This window comes from Podarcis pityusensis (genome assembly GCF_964106645.2).
Source record: "Podarcis pityusensis genome assembly, chromosome: 6".
In the NCBI taxonomy this organism is placed as follows: Eukaryota; Metazoa; Chordata; class Lepidosauria; order Squamata; family Lacertidae; genus Podarcis; species Podarcis pityusensis.
Genome location: NC_138030.1, coordinates 25,127,616 through 25,143,949, shown reverse-complemented (window position 1 = coordinate 25,143,949; position 16,334 = coordinate 25,127,616).

Sequence of the window (16,334 nt, the reverse complement as noted above, 5' to 3'; positions counted from 1 at the left end):
CCATCCTTCCATGAATGGCCCTCAATATATATTTCAATAGCAGCTGTCCCTGCTGTGCTGCCTTGCACATTTCAGTACAGTGGTACCTCAGGTTACATACGCTTCAGGTTACATACAGTTAAGAAACTGTTCTTAACCTGAAGCACCACTTTAGCTAATGGGGCCTCCTGCTGCCACCGCGCCACCGCTGCACAATTTCTGTTCTCATCCTGAAGCAAAGTTCTTAACCTGAGGTAATATTTCTGGGTTAGTGGAGTCTGTAACCTGAAGCGTATGTAACCCAAGGTACCACTGTACTTAAATCTCTTCTGCCATCTTCTTAAGCTGCCCTCCTAAGGCCTAACAAAGACGAGCGCCTTTTGACCAGAACTTCATGGGGCAATCTTAGTGAATGTTGGGTTCTCCTGCATTTCCTTTGAACCATGCATGGCTTTTTCAGCTGGGGCAATGTGGTCTCTTCACTATACACCTCCAAACACCAGCTCCCTCTTTTAAATTTGGGACAAGAACCACTCTATGGAACTGCATTAGGAACAAAGGGAACTGCCTTACACTAAGTCAGGCCATTGGTCTCTCTAGCTCAGAGAAGCTCTCCAGGGTTTCAGGCAGGGGACCATCCCAGCTCTACATGGAGATGCTGGGAACCAAACCAGGAACATTCTGCATGCAAAACAGCCATTTCCCCACAACTCCTTCTCTGAATGTGTCACCTACTCACCCTTCAAACACATTGTTTTGAGGGCTGGGGGAAACAAGGGACGAAGTTGAGTGGCATTCTCTCTAACAATGCCCCCCCAACATTAAGCCTATACCCCCTAAAATAAATCCTGGCCACGCCCATGCAGCCAGGCAAAAACACTCAGAGAGGGAGTGAGAGGCATGGCCTGGGGGGAATTCTGAGGGCCAGAGAGAGTTCAAGGTACTTGTGTTAATTCACAAAGCCCTAAACAACTTGGGTCAAGGTACTTTAAGGACCACCTGATCCTTTTTGCTCTACCTCGATCACCAAGATCCTCTGATGGGTCCCATCTAGTAGTTCCCCACATGCAGAGGTTTCATCAGCCCTAGGGACTGAGCCTTTAGTGTGGCAAGCCTTGCCCTGTGGAACTCTCTGCCAGTAAAGGTTCAATAGGAACCATTCTCTCTCTTATTTCAGGTGCCTTTTGAGAACGATATTGTTCAGAAAGGTCTTTGCAATAGAAATTTTCCCATTTTTAACCATCACCACCACCTTTGAGTTGAGCTGAGTCTGTCTTGAGAGACAGTGGAGGAGTGTACCTCTGTGGGTGAAGTCAAATTGTTGGAAGGTTGCTGGTCTTGTGAAGCCTGCAGTTGCTCTGTAGGTCCTGTCTGGGTAGAACATCAAGCTTCTATGTTGCACAGAACTCTGCTAGTCAGCAACTGGGTAGTGGTAAATTCAGACATACAACAGAAATGAATTTTTGACCATGGCTTCAGTATCGAGCAAGCTTCTCCTTCTTCTTCTCATCCGCCTCATACTTTGCTTCATCCAGCTTGACAAAGAGTTCTGTGGAGTCAAAAGCTTGCCCACTATTTTGTGACACTTCAGATGAACATATCAAAGGGACATTGGCATTTGTCAGAAGAAAAATGGTAGTTTAGCTCTTTGCCAGGCATGCTAATGTAACCTATCTCTTTCTCTGCTTACCTTGTTTGGTGGGTTTCTGTTGGACACATGGGTGCAACTCAGCTTGCAACAGAGGGTTTGGACGGTGTTAAAACAGACAGCTTAAGGGACCTCCAGATTCCCATAGTGTCCCTGTACATTTGAGCTCTTTGCTAAGGTTCCTGTCTTTTTAAAATTTGACTGATAGGCTGCATCCAGTTTACAACTTCCTCCTGCTCCTCTTCCTCCTCACACTTCTGTGTCTGATCTCAAGAGAGTTGGATCCATCCTCTGAGAACCAGTATGGCTGCCTTTGTCTTCTCTAGATTAGTTAGTGATATTAAAACTAGGAGCATTTTTCTATCCAAGTTATGTGCTTCCTGTTATATCACTAACTAATCTAGAAAAGCCATATGCTACACACGTTGCAGATCAGAGAGATCCAATAAGTTATTGAGAAAAGCCTACAGCGTTATTTAATTTTGTATGCTAAATTCACAGGAAATGTAATAGCTTTGGTTAATATATAGGGACCTAACACGCATTCTCCTGGTATGTTTCATGAATACTTTGCACAGTTAAATCGATGTACTTCTGATTATCTGATAATCAGTGGAGATTTTAAAGAAATATTGGATCCTGAGAAATACACCGATATGGAAGAAAATATCTTTAGTCAGGCAATCGTAGACAATATATGCAAGAATTTAATCTGATAGATCCATGGCAATTAATGTACCCAACCAAAAGAGATTACACATTTCTGTCAGGTCTGCACAATAATTTCTTTAGATTGGATTATTTCTTAACATCATCATCATCATTTCTTATTTCTACCCTGTCCATCTGGCTGGGTTTCCCCAGTCATCCTCACTGTATCATCAAATTCAAGATCGTAGTATTGACATCAGTTATATATCTGATCATGAAGCAATTATCCTGAAATGTGAATTTCATAAGTCGACTAAAGTAGGGGGGGAAATGTACTTTAATGTCTCCCTGTTGGCCCCAATTTCCCAATGTGGGCAACCCTAGAATATATGTAGATAACACCTTTGGTTGGTTGAACAATACTAGGATCAAAATATTTGAAATCTCCAGTTACTCTGGAAACAATTACATCACTTAGAAGAATGTGGAATGTATTGGCTAATAAAAACAAATCTGATCCATTTTCATATGCTAAACTTACTCTGTAGGGAAACCCCACACTAAGGATTGAAAAAAAGATGGTGATACAGAAAAAAAATAATGGAAGCAGATATATTGACATTGGACCAACTGATAGATGGGGAAGATGAATTTTATACTTTTGCTATTTTAAGACAAAACTACCATCTATCAGATGCAGCCCAATGGCAATATCTTCAATTACAACATCTCCTAACAAGTATGTTTGTGCCATCAAGCCTTTAAGGTTTTGAGATTCCATGAGGTATTGGAGTAACTGGACAACTCATTCAAAAAAAAAAAAAAAAAGCCAGCAATTACTTTTTATAGATATACACAATGCACAAGTTTAATATGCAGACTGTAAGATATGATTGGAATAAAGAATTGGAACTTCTATTATTACCTAGACAGTGGGAAAATGTATTAGCTTCAATACATAAGGTGTCTTAAGATTTAAAACTAAGACTAATACAACAGAAAATAATATTTATAGTTTATTAGACTCCTTTATGGTTGTACAAAAAAGGGTTAGCTAAGATAGTGTTGGAGATGTGGCAAGAACAACGCCTCTCTGAAACTCATGGTTGTACAGTGTTCTTTACTTAACAAGTTTTGGGAGAAAGTGATGGACTGTGTAACTATAACTGCGCAGAAAAGGTTAAATATTTCACCGGAGAATATTTTATTAATCTATATAACTGCAGTATGGAAATTATCAACGGGACAACAGACATGGTGGCCAATAGATTGATATTGAGGAACTGGAAAAATAAAGATATGGTACCCACAGCAGGTGGCGCTGTGGTCTAAACCACAGAGCCTAGGGCTTGCCGATCAGAAGGTCAGCGGTTCGAATCCCCGCAAAGGGGTTAGCTCCCATTGCTCGGTCCCAGCTCCTGCCAACCTAGCAGTTCGAAAACACGTCAAGTGCAAGTAGATAAATAGGCACTGTTCCGTGTGAAGGTGAACGGTGTTTCCGTGCACTACTCTGGTTTGCCAGAAGCGGCTTATTCATGCTGGCCACATGACCCTGAAGCTGTCTGTGGACAAACGCCGGCTCCCTCAGCCAGTAAAGCGAGATGAGCGCCGCAACCCCAGAGTCATCCATGACTGGACCTAACATTCAGGGGTCCCTTTACCTTTAGCTTTACCCTTCATTCAATGAACTGACGGTATGGTATCCTTGGCAATTTATGAACGGACTGCTTACAGATGCAGACTCTGTATGGATAAATACGATAATATTTGGAATGAGTTTATACAAAACGTAGTAGGCTACTAGCATTTTCATAAGCACTAGGATAATAACACTATACCAATTTATACAAGAATGTATAATACAATATATAAATATTGTATACAGTCGTACCTTTGTTGCCGAATGGAATCCATTCTGGAAGTCGGTTCAACTTCCGAAAATGTTCGACAACCAAGGCGCAGCTTCCGATTGGCTGATCAGAAGCCATGTCAGACATTCAGGTTCCAAAGAACGTTTGTGTCAGGGAACTGCCATCGGAAGGAAGGGAAGTGAAAGGGCTCACACAGGTTGGGAGAGACTCAGCAGCTGAAGAGGGAACCAGTAGGGGGAGAGGAGCTGGGCTGAGGGAAAGGGAGCTGGAGGGATGGCTCAGAGACACTTCCAGCGAAAACAGTGGGGAGGTTTCAGGACCTCCTGTAGGGACACCCACTCCTCGCCGGAAACTGTCACGCAGAGAGTCCAGAAGACGTGTTTCCGTTAAGGAGCTTTTATGTTGGAAGCGATTCCGAAAGCAACCACTGTCGGAATCTGCCAGCGACTGACGGAGCCATGTTTAAGGGGCTCCGTTACAGACAGAGGTTTGCAAACTTGACCAAACTCTGAGGGACTAGGATTTTACACACAAGCAGCTCATCGTCCCATCACAGCATTCCGACAGTCTTCGTGAGCAGCTTGTGCAGGAGAAGGCATCATGAGCAACCCAGCCGGAACCGGAGAAGCAGGAGCTGGAGCGGGTCCAAGCCTGGAAGAAAGGTACCGGGTGTTGGAGGTCCAGCTAGCGCTGCAGACGGCGAGGCTTGAGGAGAGGAGGGCTCAGGATGCAGACAAAAAGGGGAAAGACACCCAGCTCGTCAGAAAGGTACCAGGATTGGTGCAGAAGTTTGGGGGGGAGCCCAAAGACTATCATGGCTTTCGGACAGAGATGCAATATGCCCTCAATCTGCAGTTTGATGAATTCCCTGACGAGGAATCAAGAGTGGCTTTCGTGATTGGGCATCTTGAAAAGGGGGCGAGAGACTGGGTTAGACCCCTGATGGCAGCGAATAGTGACGTCCTAAAGGACACGATGAAGTTCTTTCGCGCCATGGATCTGATGTTTTCCAGCGATATTGAACAGGGAGTGGTCCGCAGACAGTTAATGGCTTGCAAACAGGGGAGCCGATCTGTCCGTGAGTACTGGACTGAATTCACCATGTTGATCCATAAATTGGGGTGGGATCTATCGGCGGAACCCATTCAAATGCTTTTTGAAGAAGGGCTTTCTTCGGCTGTGAAAGACGAACTTTCCCGGGCGCCCAGGGCGGAGTCTATGGACCAGCTGACCAAATCAGCGCTGACCATAGGAGCGCGCCAGGAGGCGAGAGCATTGGAGAGGCGGGAAGGGAAGGGGGAACGTTGGAAGGAGTTCCGCATTCCAGACATTCCAGAGCCAACTTTCCCGCCGGCAGAGCCGATGGAAATCGGAACAGCGCGCGCGCGCGCAGTTTCAAAGCCCAGTGAGGGGGGAAAGAAGGAGGGAAAAGGCGCCCGGAAATGCTATCTCTGCCAACAGCCAGGTCACTTTGCCAGAGTCTGCCCCCAGAGGAAGGAATGGCAAGGGATGGTAGGAGCTGTGGAGGGAAGAGAGGAAGAAATACCGAAGCAAGTAAAAGCCAACGCCTGGCTGCCACCGTCGGGGCACAGCAGTCAGGCCAAAGAGCAGTGAAAGTGCCCACGCCAGAACCTCCTAAACCCGCCCTAGTGATAGAAGTGGCGCTAGAGCTGCCAAACGGACACCCTCTAAAGATAAAGGCGCTGTTGGACTCAGGCAGCTCCTGCAATTTCATGAGCAAAGAGTTTGCAGCTGAACACCAGATACAGACGATCCCTTTAAGCAACCCCCTGCAGGTGACCACGATCGATGGCAGGGAGCTGTTGGGAGGAGAAGTCAGCTTGCAGACCGTCCCAATGATAATGAAGGTGGCAAGGCACACCGAACTGATAGCGTTTAATGTGGCCACCTTGGGAGGAGCTCCCATTATATTGGGGATGAGCTGGCTAGCGTTACATGATCCGCTGGTGGGCTGGCATCAGAGAGTGGTTTCTTTTGGTTCAGCACATTGCTTAGAACACTGCAAAGAGGGAAAGGGTTTGGCAGGGGCGCAAGCCACCCTAGCAGGGACTGAAGTAACGGAGAACGTGAAGGTACCACGACAATACGCAGATCTCCGCGACGTCTTCAGCGAAAGGGAAGCTGACCAATTACCCCCGCATAGACCCTTTGACTGTCAAATCAATTTACTCCCTGGGGCACAGCTCCCTGTAGGCAAGCTGTACGCCATGTCAGACAGAGAGATGCAGGAGCTAAGAGAGTTCATTGACAAGAACCTGAAGAGAGGGTTCATCAGAGAGTCCAGGGCGGTGGGGGGCAGCCCAGTGTTTTTTGTGGATAAAAAAAACACGAACAAGCCGAGGCTTGTGTGTGACTTCAGGGCCTTAAATGCAGTGTCAGAACCAGTGGCTTTCCCTATGCCCAGGATTGACGACATTTTGACAAGGGTCAGGAAGGGAAAGATTTTTACTAAACTGGACCTAAGGGGGGCGTACAACCTGATACGAATAAGGAAGGGGGATGAATGGAAAACCACCATGTTCACCCCTTTGGGGGCATTTGAATATTTAGTTATGCCCTTCGGCCTACAAGGAGGCTCCGCGTGCTTTCAATCGTTTATGAACCACGTCCTGGGGCCTTTGCTTTACAAGAATTGTGTGGCCTTCTTAGACGACGTGTTGGTGTATTCTGAGAATGAGGAGCAGCATGTGAGAGACGTCAGAGAAGTGTTGAGCAGGCTGCAAGCCAACCAGCTGTGGGTGAAACTGGAGAAGTGTCAGTTTCATACCAAGGAGGTGGAATTCCTGGGGTATCGCCTGTCAGACAAGGGATTGGCCATGGATCCCGGCAAGGTCCAGGCGGTGCTGGAATGGAAAACACCCAAAACAAGGAAGGATGTGCAGAGGTTCCTAGGATTTGGGAACTTCTATCGTAAGTTCATCCGAAACTTTGCCCACCTGACGGCGCCCATTACGGACTGTCTCAGCAGTAAGAAGAAGTTCGTTTGGACTGAGGAGGCGGAGCGAGCATTTGAGGAACTAAAAAGGGCCTTCGCCTCGGAACAACAACTCCTGCATGTGGATTTACAAAAACCGATGAGAGTGGAAACTGACGCATCAGACAGAGCGATTGGGGCGGTGCTTCTGCAGCCAGGGAAGGAGGAGTCAGAGTGGAGACCGTGTGCCTTTTTTTCGCGAAAGCTGAACAAATCCGAGAGGAACTACACGGTGTATGACCGAGAACTACTAGCCATTCATGAGGCGTTCCGGAGATGGAGGCACCTGCTAATTGGCGCACAACATAAGGTGCAAGTGTGCACTGACCACAAGAACCTAGAGTATTGGAGGACGGCACGAGTGCTCAACCAACGGCAAGTGAGATGGGCCCAGGAGTTCTCCAAATTTAACTTTGAGATTTGTTACGTGCCAGGCCCAGAGAACATTAGGGCGGACGCTCTCTCACGCAAACCTGAATATTTGGAGGAGGAGGGAGCACCCGAAGAGAGACATGTCATTCCAGAGGACCGCTGGGTGTGTGGGGCGGCATTGGTGGGACAAAGAGAACTGGTAGAGGAAACAGAGAATGATGAATACGCCCAGAATAAGCTCAGAGGTCTTAGGGGTGAGGGAGAGGAACCAGGGGGTTTCGAGGAAAGAAATGGAGCTTTGTATTACAAAGGGGCACTGTATATCCCTGAAGGAGACTTAAGGGGGAGGGTACTCAAGCAGTTGCACGACAGCCCCACGGCGGGGCATTTTGGACAACACAAAACCATGTGGTTGGTCACCAGGGAATTTTGGTGGCCTAAGGTGAGGGAAGATGTACGGGAGTATGTAAGAGGGTGTGAGCAATGCCAGCGAGCCAAAGGGGAGAGGCGGGCACCGGCGGGGCTATTAGAACCCTTACCAACCCCAGAACGACCTTGGGAGGCAGTGTCGATAGATTTTATGACTGATCTGCCGAAGTCCAAGGGGAAAACAGCCATCATGGTGGTGGTAGACCTACTAACAAAGATGTGCCACTTTGTAGCCTGCTCGCATGCAGTCACGGCGGAAGAGACAGCGAAGTTATTTGTAGAACACATTTTTAGGTTGCACGGGGTGCCATTGAGGGTGGTCTCAGACCGAGGAAAACAATTTACTTCCAGGTTCTGGAGGAAGCTCATGAGCTTACTGCAGGTGGAGGTCAACTTTTCGACTGCCCGGCACCCTGAAACCAACGGGCAGGCGGAAAGAGCAAACGGGGTCCTCCAGCAATACCTGAGGTGTTATGTCAATGACAGAGAGAATGACTGGGTAGAAAAGTTGGCGCTGGCGGAATTTGCCTACAACAATGCCGAGAATGTGTCCACAGGGATGAGCCCCTTCTTGGCTAATTATGGGTGTCATCCCAGGGCTTTCCCAGGGGGAGAAGGGGAGAGATGGGGTGTCCCGGCAGCCGAGCATTTTGTAGAAGAAATGGAAGCAATCCATCGTCAGCTCCAACTCAACTTAGAAAGGGCGAAGGAAGAATACAAGAGGCAGGCAGACAAGAACCGAAGGGAAGGTGAAACCATAAGGGTGGGAGATAGGGTGTGGCTGTCAACCCAAGGGTTGCCGTTCAAAGGAGGTTGTAAGAAATTAAGACCCAGGAGATTGGGTCCCTTTGAGGTCATTCAACAGGTCAACCCAGTGGCTTTCAGGCTCCGGTTACCCAACCACATGAAACTGCACCCAGTATTTCACAGGTCGTTACTGTCACCGTATGAGGGGGGACGAGAAGGGATGGCCACTCGGGGACCGGTCATAGAAGAAAGGGAATGCAGCAGCCATGTGGCAGAAATCCTCGACGCCAGATGGAAGGGGGATCAGGTGGAGTATTTGGTAGCGTGGGAAGGAGAACCGGAGTCAGAAAACACTTGGGTAATGGCAGAAGATATCAATGACGAGGTATTGATAGAAACGTTCCATCAAAGGTTCCCAAGGAAACCTCAGCCTGTGGAGAGGTTCCGGAGGGAATACTTTGGGACCACCGATGAGGAGGAGGAGTTGGAAGGATTCTCGGAATCGGAAGGGGAAGGGGAGATGGACTCTGAGGAGGAGGAGTACTTCGAGACCAGGAACCGCAACAGGTGGAGAGAAGTGTTCGGGACATCGGAAGATGAAGGAAGTTCATTCCGGGGTTTTGCCTCCTCACCGCCCGTAGAGGAGGGGGCGAGAGGGGATGAAGGGGGCCCTGGAGGGGAGGTGGATGTCAGGGAACTGCCATCGGAAGGAAGGGAAGTGAAAGGGCTCACACAGGTTGGGAGAGACTCAGCAGCTGAAGAGGGAACCAGTAGGGGGAGAGGAGCTGGGCTGAGGGAAAGGGAGCTGGAGGGATGGCTCAGAGACACTTCCAGCGAAAACAGTGGGGAGGTTTCAGGACCTCCTGTAGGGACACCCACTCCTCGCCGGAAACTGTCACGCAGAGAGTCCAGAAGACGTGTTTCCGTTAAGGAGCTTTTATGTTGGAAGCGATTCCGAAAGCAACCACTGTCGGAATCTGCCAGCGACTGACGGAGCCATGTTTAAGGGGCTCCGTTACAGACAGAGGTTTGCAAACTTGACCAAACTCTGAGGGACTAGGATTTTACACACAAGCAGCTCATCGTCCCATCACAGTTTGCAAACTGAAACATTTACTTCTGGGTTTGTGGCATTCAGGAGCCAAAACGTTTGAGTCGCAAGGCGTTCGGGATCCAAGGTATCGCAGTACTGTTTGGGGGCGGGGTTGCGTATTTTTGATTTTTTTATGTATCTTTGTTGTTGTTGTTTTTCTCCCTCTCACTTTTACTTCTTTTTTTCTGTATTACTTTTTTTCTTTTAACTGAAATCACTTTAATAAAATATAAATATTAAAAAAACCTCTGGACTCAGCTACATTAGTAAAGAACCAACCATTTGAATGCACTATAAACATGCAACACCAGATTGCGCCAGAGAGCAGGGAATTTAAAAACATGATTTCCCATAGGGTTTTTCTTTTTTCTTTTGTTTAAACGATCTAATTTCTGGCTTATTTATAGTGGTTTTCCCCCTGTGTTTAGATCCACCCTCTCTCACACCCCCACCGCTGCAATATGAGGGTAAAAATATAGTGAGCTACCTTGTCGTGTTGTTGTAAGGATTATAACAAGATCCTGTGTGTTGAGGACAACATTCAAAGGACCTTTAAGATTGCTAGTTTTATGGCTGACACTTCAAAACCATGACCAAGGCTTGGATGCTGAGATCACTGCAGGACCCGAGGAAACTTGAGTAGACGTGAGAAAGGGAAACAGTGTGAGATGTGTTCAGCATCAAGCAAGTCTTTGCCAGAGGTCTGGTGGTGATGCAGTTGAGCTTCTGTTTACAACCTTCCTGCTATGGATCAGGAAAATGGATTCAGAATGTCCTTTAGCTGCCCTTCATTCAATAACAGAACCAAGTGAAGAAGAGGGGAACAATGACTACTGTCAGGCTAGGAACTTGGAAGAGAAGTCCAAAGGCCCAGTCTTCAGAATAGGCAGGAAGGCCTCCAAACACAATAGGACTGGCAGCCACATTTTGAAGAACATGAGAAGAGTCTGCTGGAGCAGGCCAAGACCCATCTAGTCCACTAGCCTGTTCTTACAGGGGCCAATCAGATGTCTGTAGGAAGTCCACAAGCAGGACATGCGCACAACAGCACCCTCTCCACTTGCACTCGCCAGCAACTGATTCTCTGGGGCAGACAGTCTCCAACAGTGAAGGGAGAACAAAGCCATCATGAATTTATCTCATCCTCATTGAAAGCCATTGAAGTTGGTGGTCATCAAGTATGGCACAGTGGTTTGAGTGTTGGACCAAGACCTGGGAGACCAGGGATTAAACACCCATTCAGCCATGAAGCTCACTGCATGGCCTTGAACCCATCACTATCTCTCAACCTAACCTACCTCACAGGGTTGTTGTGAGGATAACATGGAGAGGGAGGGAAATAGCAAAGTCGTGCAGGCTACCTTGAGGTTCATGGTGGAAAGGCGAGATTCCACTGTAATAATAATAATATTTTACGAGGAGAAATCCATAAGACCATTCAGCCATAAGTCTGAAACTACCTAGCTAGAAGGGGTATACTTTGAAGATCACTGAAGGAATTGTGGGAATGTTGAGAAAGATAGGAGAGGATATATTGATTCAATATTATCCCTCCTCACTCACGTTAGTGGGCAAGCAGCAGAGGACATTCCCTTGCAGAATGCTGGAAGCAAGTTGACGGATTCGACAGAATCATTTAAATTCAGCAATCCAGTCTGGCCTGTCCAGACTGGATTGTTCCTGGAAGTTTCTCCTTTTATTTCCCTCTTAAAATGATACTAACATGACAGTCTTCTTTAAAAGTAAGAGTAAAGTTTACTTACATTCAGTTCACAGCAATATTCTGAAGGCAGGCTTTGTCTTGTGGTTACAGTTACATTTGTAGAGAAAAGAAGTCTGAGCTGGGCCTCAGACTTTCTACCTTGTGGCTTCCATCCTCTGTAAGGATGAGTCATGTGCTGGCTAAGAGCCAGAAAAGGAGGTCCAAGAGAGAAGTCCGAAAGGAGAAATGGAAAAAGGGGGAGATGGCTGTGTTGCTAGCCCTTTTACAGGGTTTGCTAGGGTCATGCCCATCTACCAGGTCACATACAAGGGGAGGAGGCTCCAGAACAGGTATGACAGGAGGTTCCTGTCTGGAGTCACATTCCCCTGTGCGTCCACTCTAGGCAACAGGAAAATGTTGTATTTGACTGCTCCAGTGATGGTACATTCCACAGGAATGTGGGTGGGGAGGAAAGAGCTACTGCAAACTGAGTATTTGACTGATCCTTTCCATGGACAGTACATCATTAGTACAGTGGTACCTCAGGTTAAGGGACGCAGGTGGTGCTGTGGGTTAAACCACAGAGCCTAGGACTTGCTGATCAGAAGGTCGGCAATTCGAATCCCCGCGACAGGGTGAGCTCCCATTGTTCAGTCCCAGCTCCTGCCCATCTAGCAGTTCGAAAGCATGCCAGTGCAAGTAGATAAATAGGTACCACTCCAGCGGGAAGGTAAACAGCGTTTCCGTGCACTGCTCTGGTTTCCCAGAAGCGGCTTAGTCATGCTGGCCACATGACCCGGAAGCTGTACGCTGGCTCCCTCGGCCAATAAAGCGAGATGAGCGCCGCAACCCCAGAGTCGGTCACGACTGGACCTAATGGTCAGGGGTCACTTTACCTTTACCTTACCTCGGGTTAAGTACTTAATTCATTCCAGACGTCTGTTCTTAACCTGAAACTGTTCTTAACCTGAAGCACCACTTTAGCTAATGGGGCCTCCTGCTGTCGCCGCGCCGCCGCAGCACAATTTCTGTTCTCATCCTGAAGCAAAGTTCTTAACCCAAGGTAATATTTCTGGGTTAGCAGAGTCTGTAACCTGAAGCATATGTAACCTGAAGTGTCTGTAACCCAAGGTACTACTGTATTGTCCAGAACAGTAATTTTTAGGTCAGAAGGTAAAATATTTGGTGGTGATTGCCTAATCCTTTATTATTATTTTAAATTTACATATGTATCCAATGTATCTGCCCATGAACATACCCCACACTCCTCCAAATCACCACTTACACACTTAGAAGCCCATGTTCTCAATGTGATGGTTTCAAACAACTTTCAGAAAAGGATACATCACATATAAAGTGAAAATCAATTGCAAGAAACTAGGAGGCAGAGAGGCTAAGGAGAATGAGAGAGTGGGGCATATTGAGAGCAAAGGTAGCTGTCTTGGCCCATAAGAAAAAAATCCCAAAATCTTTCTTAGACTGCCCAAAATGTCATTGAATAATCTGCAACCTTTCAAGTGCCTCAGAATTCTTGATCGGTGGAGGGAACATTCTTTCAAATATGGTGGACTTGTAAAAGGGTAAAAGAGAATTGGGAAATGATCCATAATGAATTGCAAAAAAAATAAAAAAAAATAAAATGTTTTAAAGCACTTTCCCCCAAAAAAGCAGAGTCTGTTCTGTTTGGATAATTCAGACTAAATTCCCAGGTATCAAAAAATGTTATTTATGTATGCTACTACTGTGGCCTGTGTTTTGTTAGCCCCAAAATGGAAAACGATCGAGTCCCAACTAAAGAAGAATGCAACTTAAGTTGACAGAATATGCACAACTCACAGACTTAACATATAGAATAAGAGAACAAGAAGAACATACATTTAAAGAAGATTGTAAAACGTTTATTGAATATATGGGAAATAATTGTGTACAGCTGAAAATGCTGGCAACATTAAGATAAATTCAACAGTGTAAACAAGTGTTGATGGAAGCAGTGCTGGAATACTGAATGGTATGGTTTTTTGTAAAATATGTAAAATTTATGAAATGTAAAATGAACCATGGAAAAGAAGGGAAGTCATTGATATCTTCAGGATGGAAAATGAGTATTTTAAACTGTAAAACAGAAAACTTAATAAAATTTATATATACACAAAAAAAGAATTCTCGATAGGGCTAGATGTAAAATAAAAATAAAAAATATTGGGGAGGGCAAGAGGAAAAAAGGGCTGTCAGTCAAGTCATCCAATAGGTCTCTACAAACGCCTTAACATCCCCTCAAACGCAGAAACAAAAAAAGCACAACAACAAGCAAAAGGAACCGGCTGGCTGGCTTCAGATATAAAAGGAAGGGCTTCTAAACCGCTCAATTTGACGCACGCGCGCGATCGCCAGCTCTTAGGTTGGGGAGGCTTCGTTCGCTTGAGGGCTCGTGTTTCCTAAATGAAGCTTTCTATATTATTAACGCTTTCTAAGCGGGCACTTCCCTGCAGGCAACCAAGCTGGCCACATGAGCGGTGCATTGGGAGTCTGGCGGTGGAAGGGGCCTCATATACCAAGTCAGACCATCATGGGTCCAGACAGTCCAGATAAGCTGAAGGCTGTCTCCGCTGGCTGGCAGCGGGTCGCCAGGGTTTCAGAAAGGGCACCTTCTCCCCAGGCCTACCCGGAGATGCCGGGGACTAACCTACGCGCAAAGCAGACGCCCTACCGCGGAGCCACTGCCCTACCGTGGACTTCTGCGGCTAAACGTCCCCACGATCTCGAATTGAGGGCTTAGCCGACTTAATAACCTGCGGGGTGATCTTGAGGCCCTTTCAGGGTCCCTTCAGGAAGGAGTCTGCGCTGCGGTGATTCACCTCCTCGCTGCCTCTTGGTTCTTTCCCTTTGCCTCCTTTTTTCGTAACCCAGTTCTTCCCCTTCCTCGCCGTCTTCTGCGGACGAATCTCTCTCTCTCCCTCTCCCTCTCCCTCTCCCTCTCCTGCATTGCAGACCTATTGGCAAACAGAAAACTCCGCAAGAAGAACATGCTTTCCTAACCCGAACACGTGCGCGCATAGATGCTCAGGAAAGGGCCATTCGATTCTCATCCAGATTTCCTTTCCGGAGACCTGTGTCTAATTGACTGGCCTGACTTAGTTTAACCCTATCCCCACTGATCTAGGAGTAGGACCCACTGGACTCAGTGGAACTTTCTGCGTAGGCGTTCTCAACATCAATGGTTTCTTAAAAAAAATTATCCTCATCAGCTGCCACGAAAAGGCTTGAATTGCGCGCGAGTGCCGAAGAGCGCATTCATTCCTGGCTGCATCACCGCGCGGCTTTCCTTCCCATGAATAAGATCGCATGGCTACGATCGTGCTGTTAATGTAAGTGGATCTGAGAATTAAATCTACGAGAAGAATCAATGGCCCGATAATTCTGTGTTAATTGCGCTGATGGAGTCAGTGCCCAGTTCTTGGCTCTGAGTAGTTAGAATAAAAGGCAAACCCTCATCTCCGGCGGTCGAGGGTAGTTCAGGACGCTTTTTTCATAACATTTTACTTACCTGTCTAAAAAAACGACTTGCCAGTATCCTCGCCCTTAAATTTTTCTTAGGCTTTATTAATTTGGAAGGTGTCTACCTTTCAGTAGAGAACGGTTTTCCCTGTTTTACGAAGTAACACAAGCGAATCAAATCATGTTACTGTTTATCCGAATTATATTTCAACATCAATTACGATTATTCGATGGTGCTGATTATGATTATTACGCCTCGAACTAGAGATGTCGCCTCCAGCAGAAAATAAAAAATAAATTCATCAGCTGAAGGCCTGGGAAAGAAATGATGATGCAATTCTGCGTCACCGTGTGACGTTGTGCGGGGGAAGATTATAGCTCATTTTCCTTCCTCTGACTTAAAAGCCATGTGAATGAATTATAATACAGTATTTTAAAAAACAAAAACGTGTAACGTAATGGAATCTAAAATATATGCGACACTAATAAACAACACTAGCCTATGCATGTTTACTCGGAAGTAAGTCCCACTGTATCCACTGGGCCTTACTCCAAGGAAAGTATGCATAGGATTGCATACTTGTTGTTGCGGCATATATTAGATATATACAGTAAAGCTATTTCAGTTTGGTCATTCGCGTATTTCAGACGGACAGATGAGCAATGCAAACGACGACATACATTATATTTCTGCCCTTTTCCCTTTCAAGGAGAAAATTCTGCCTTGCTTCTTCTCTGCTAGAAAATTGCAGGAGTTAATATTAGATATATATGAGACATCGTGCTCTCTTTGAATGGATTATTTACGAAAAACGGAAGAGAAAATGTTAAAACATTTCCCACCCGTTACACATATTCCTAGGTTATTTCTGTGTAGAACGCTTTGCGAAGCAGCTTACTACTTCGACGATTGCTCTGTTATACAAGATCTCAAAGCATTCGATATTCTAGAAGCTTCAGACAATGCTGTTCGCTTGGAGTACTGGGAAAAATAAACCTTATGTGCCCACAAGGAGGCGCTATTTGGAATTTCCTAATTCCAAAATTAATACAATGAAACGCAGCCAGTTAAGATAAGGGGAAATAGATGGGTGGGTAAGAAGATTGCTTTTAAAAAAGGACTGTTCACTTCTGACGTTTTATGCTGCCTCCAGCACAATAACAGTTTAGAACTAGGATGATACATTCTTTAAAGGAAACGTGAGCACCAACATCTTGTACTCTGTAGGCTTGAATAAAATGCTTTCTTTCCTACTGCAGTGGATGGAATCTGGCATGAATTTCAATATCCAGGAACTATCAAGGGCTGCATGGATTACTATAATTGAATGACGAATTTGCTTAAATCTGAC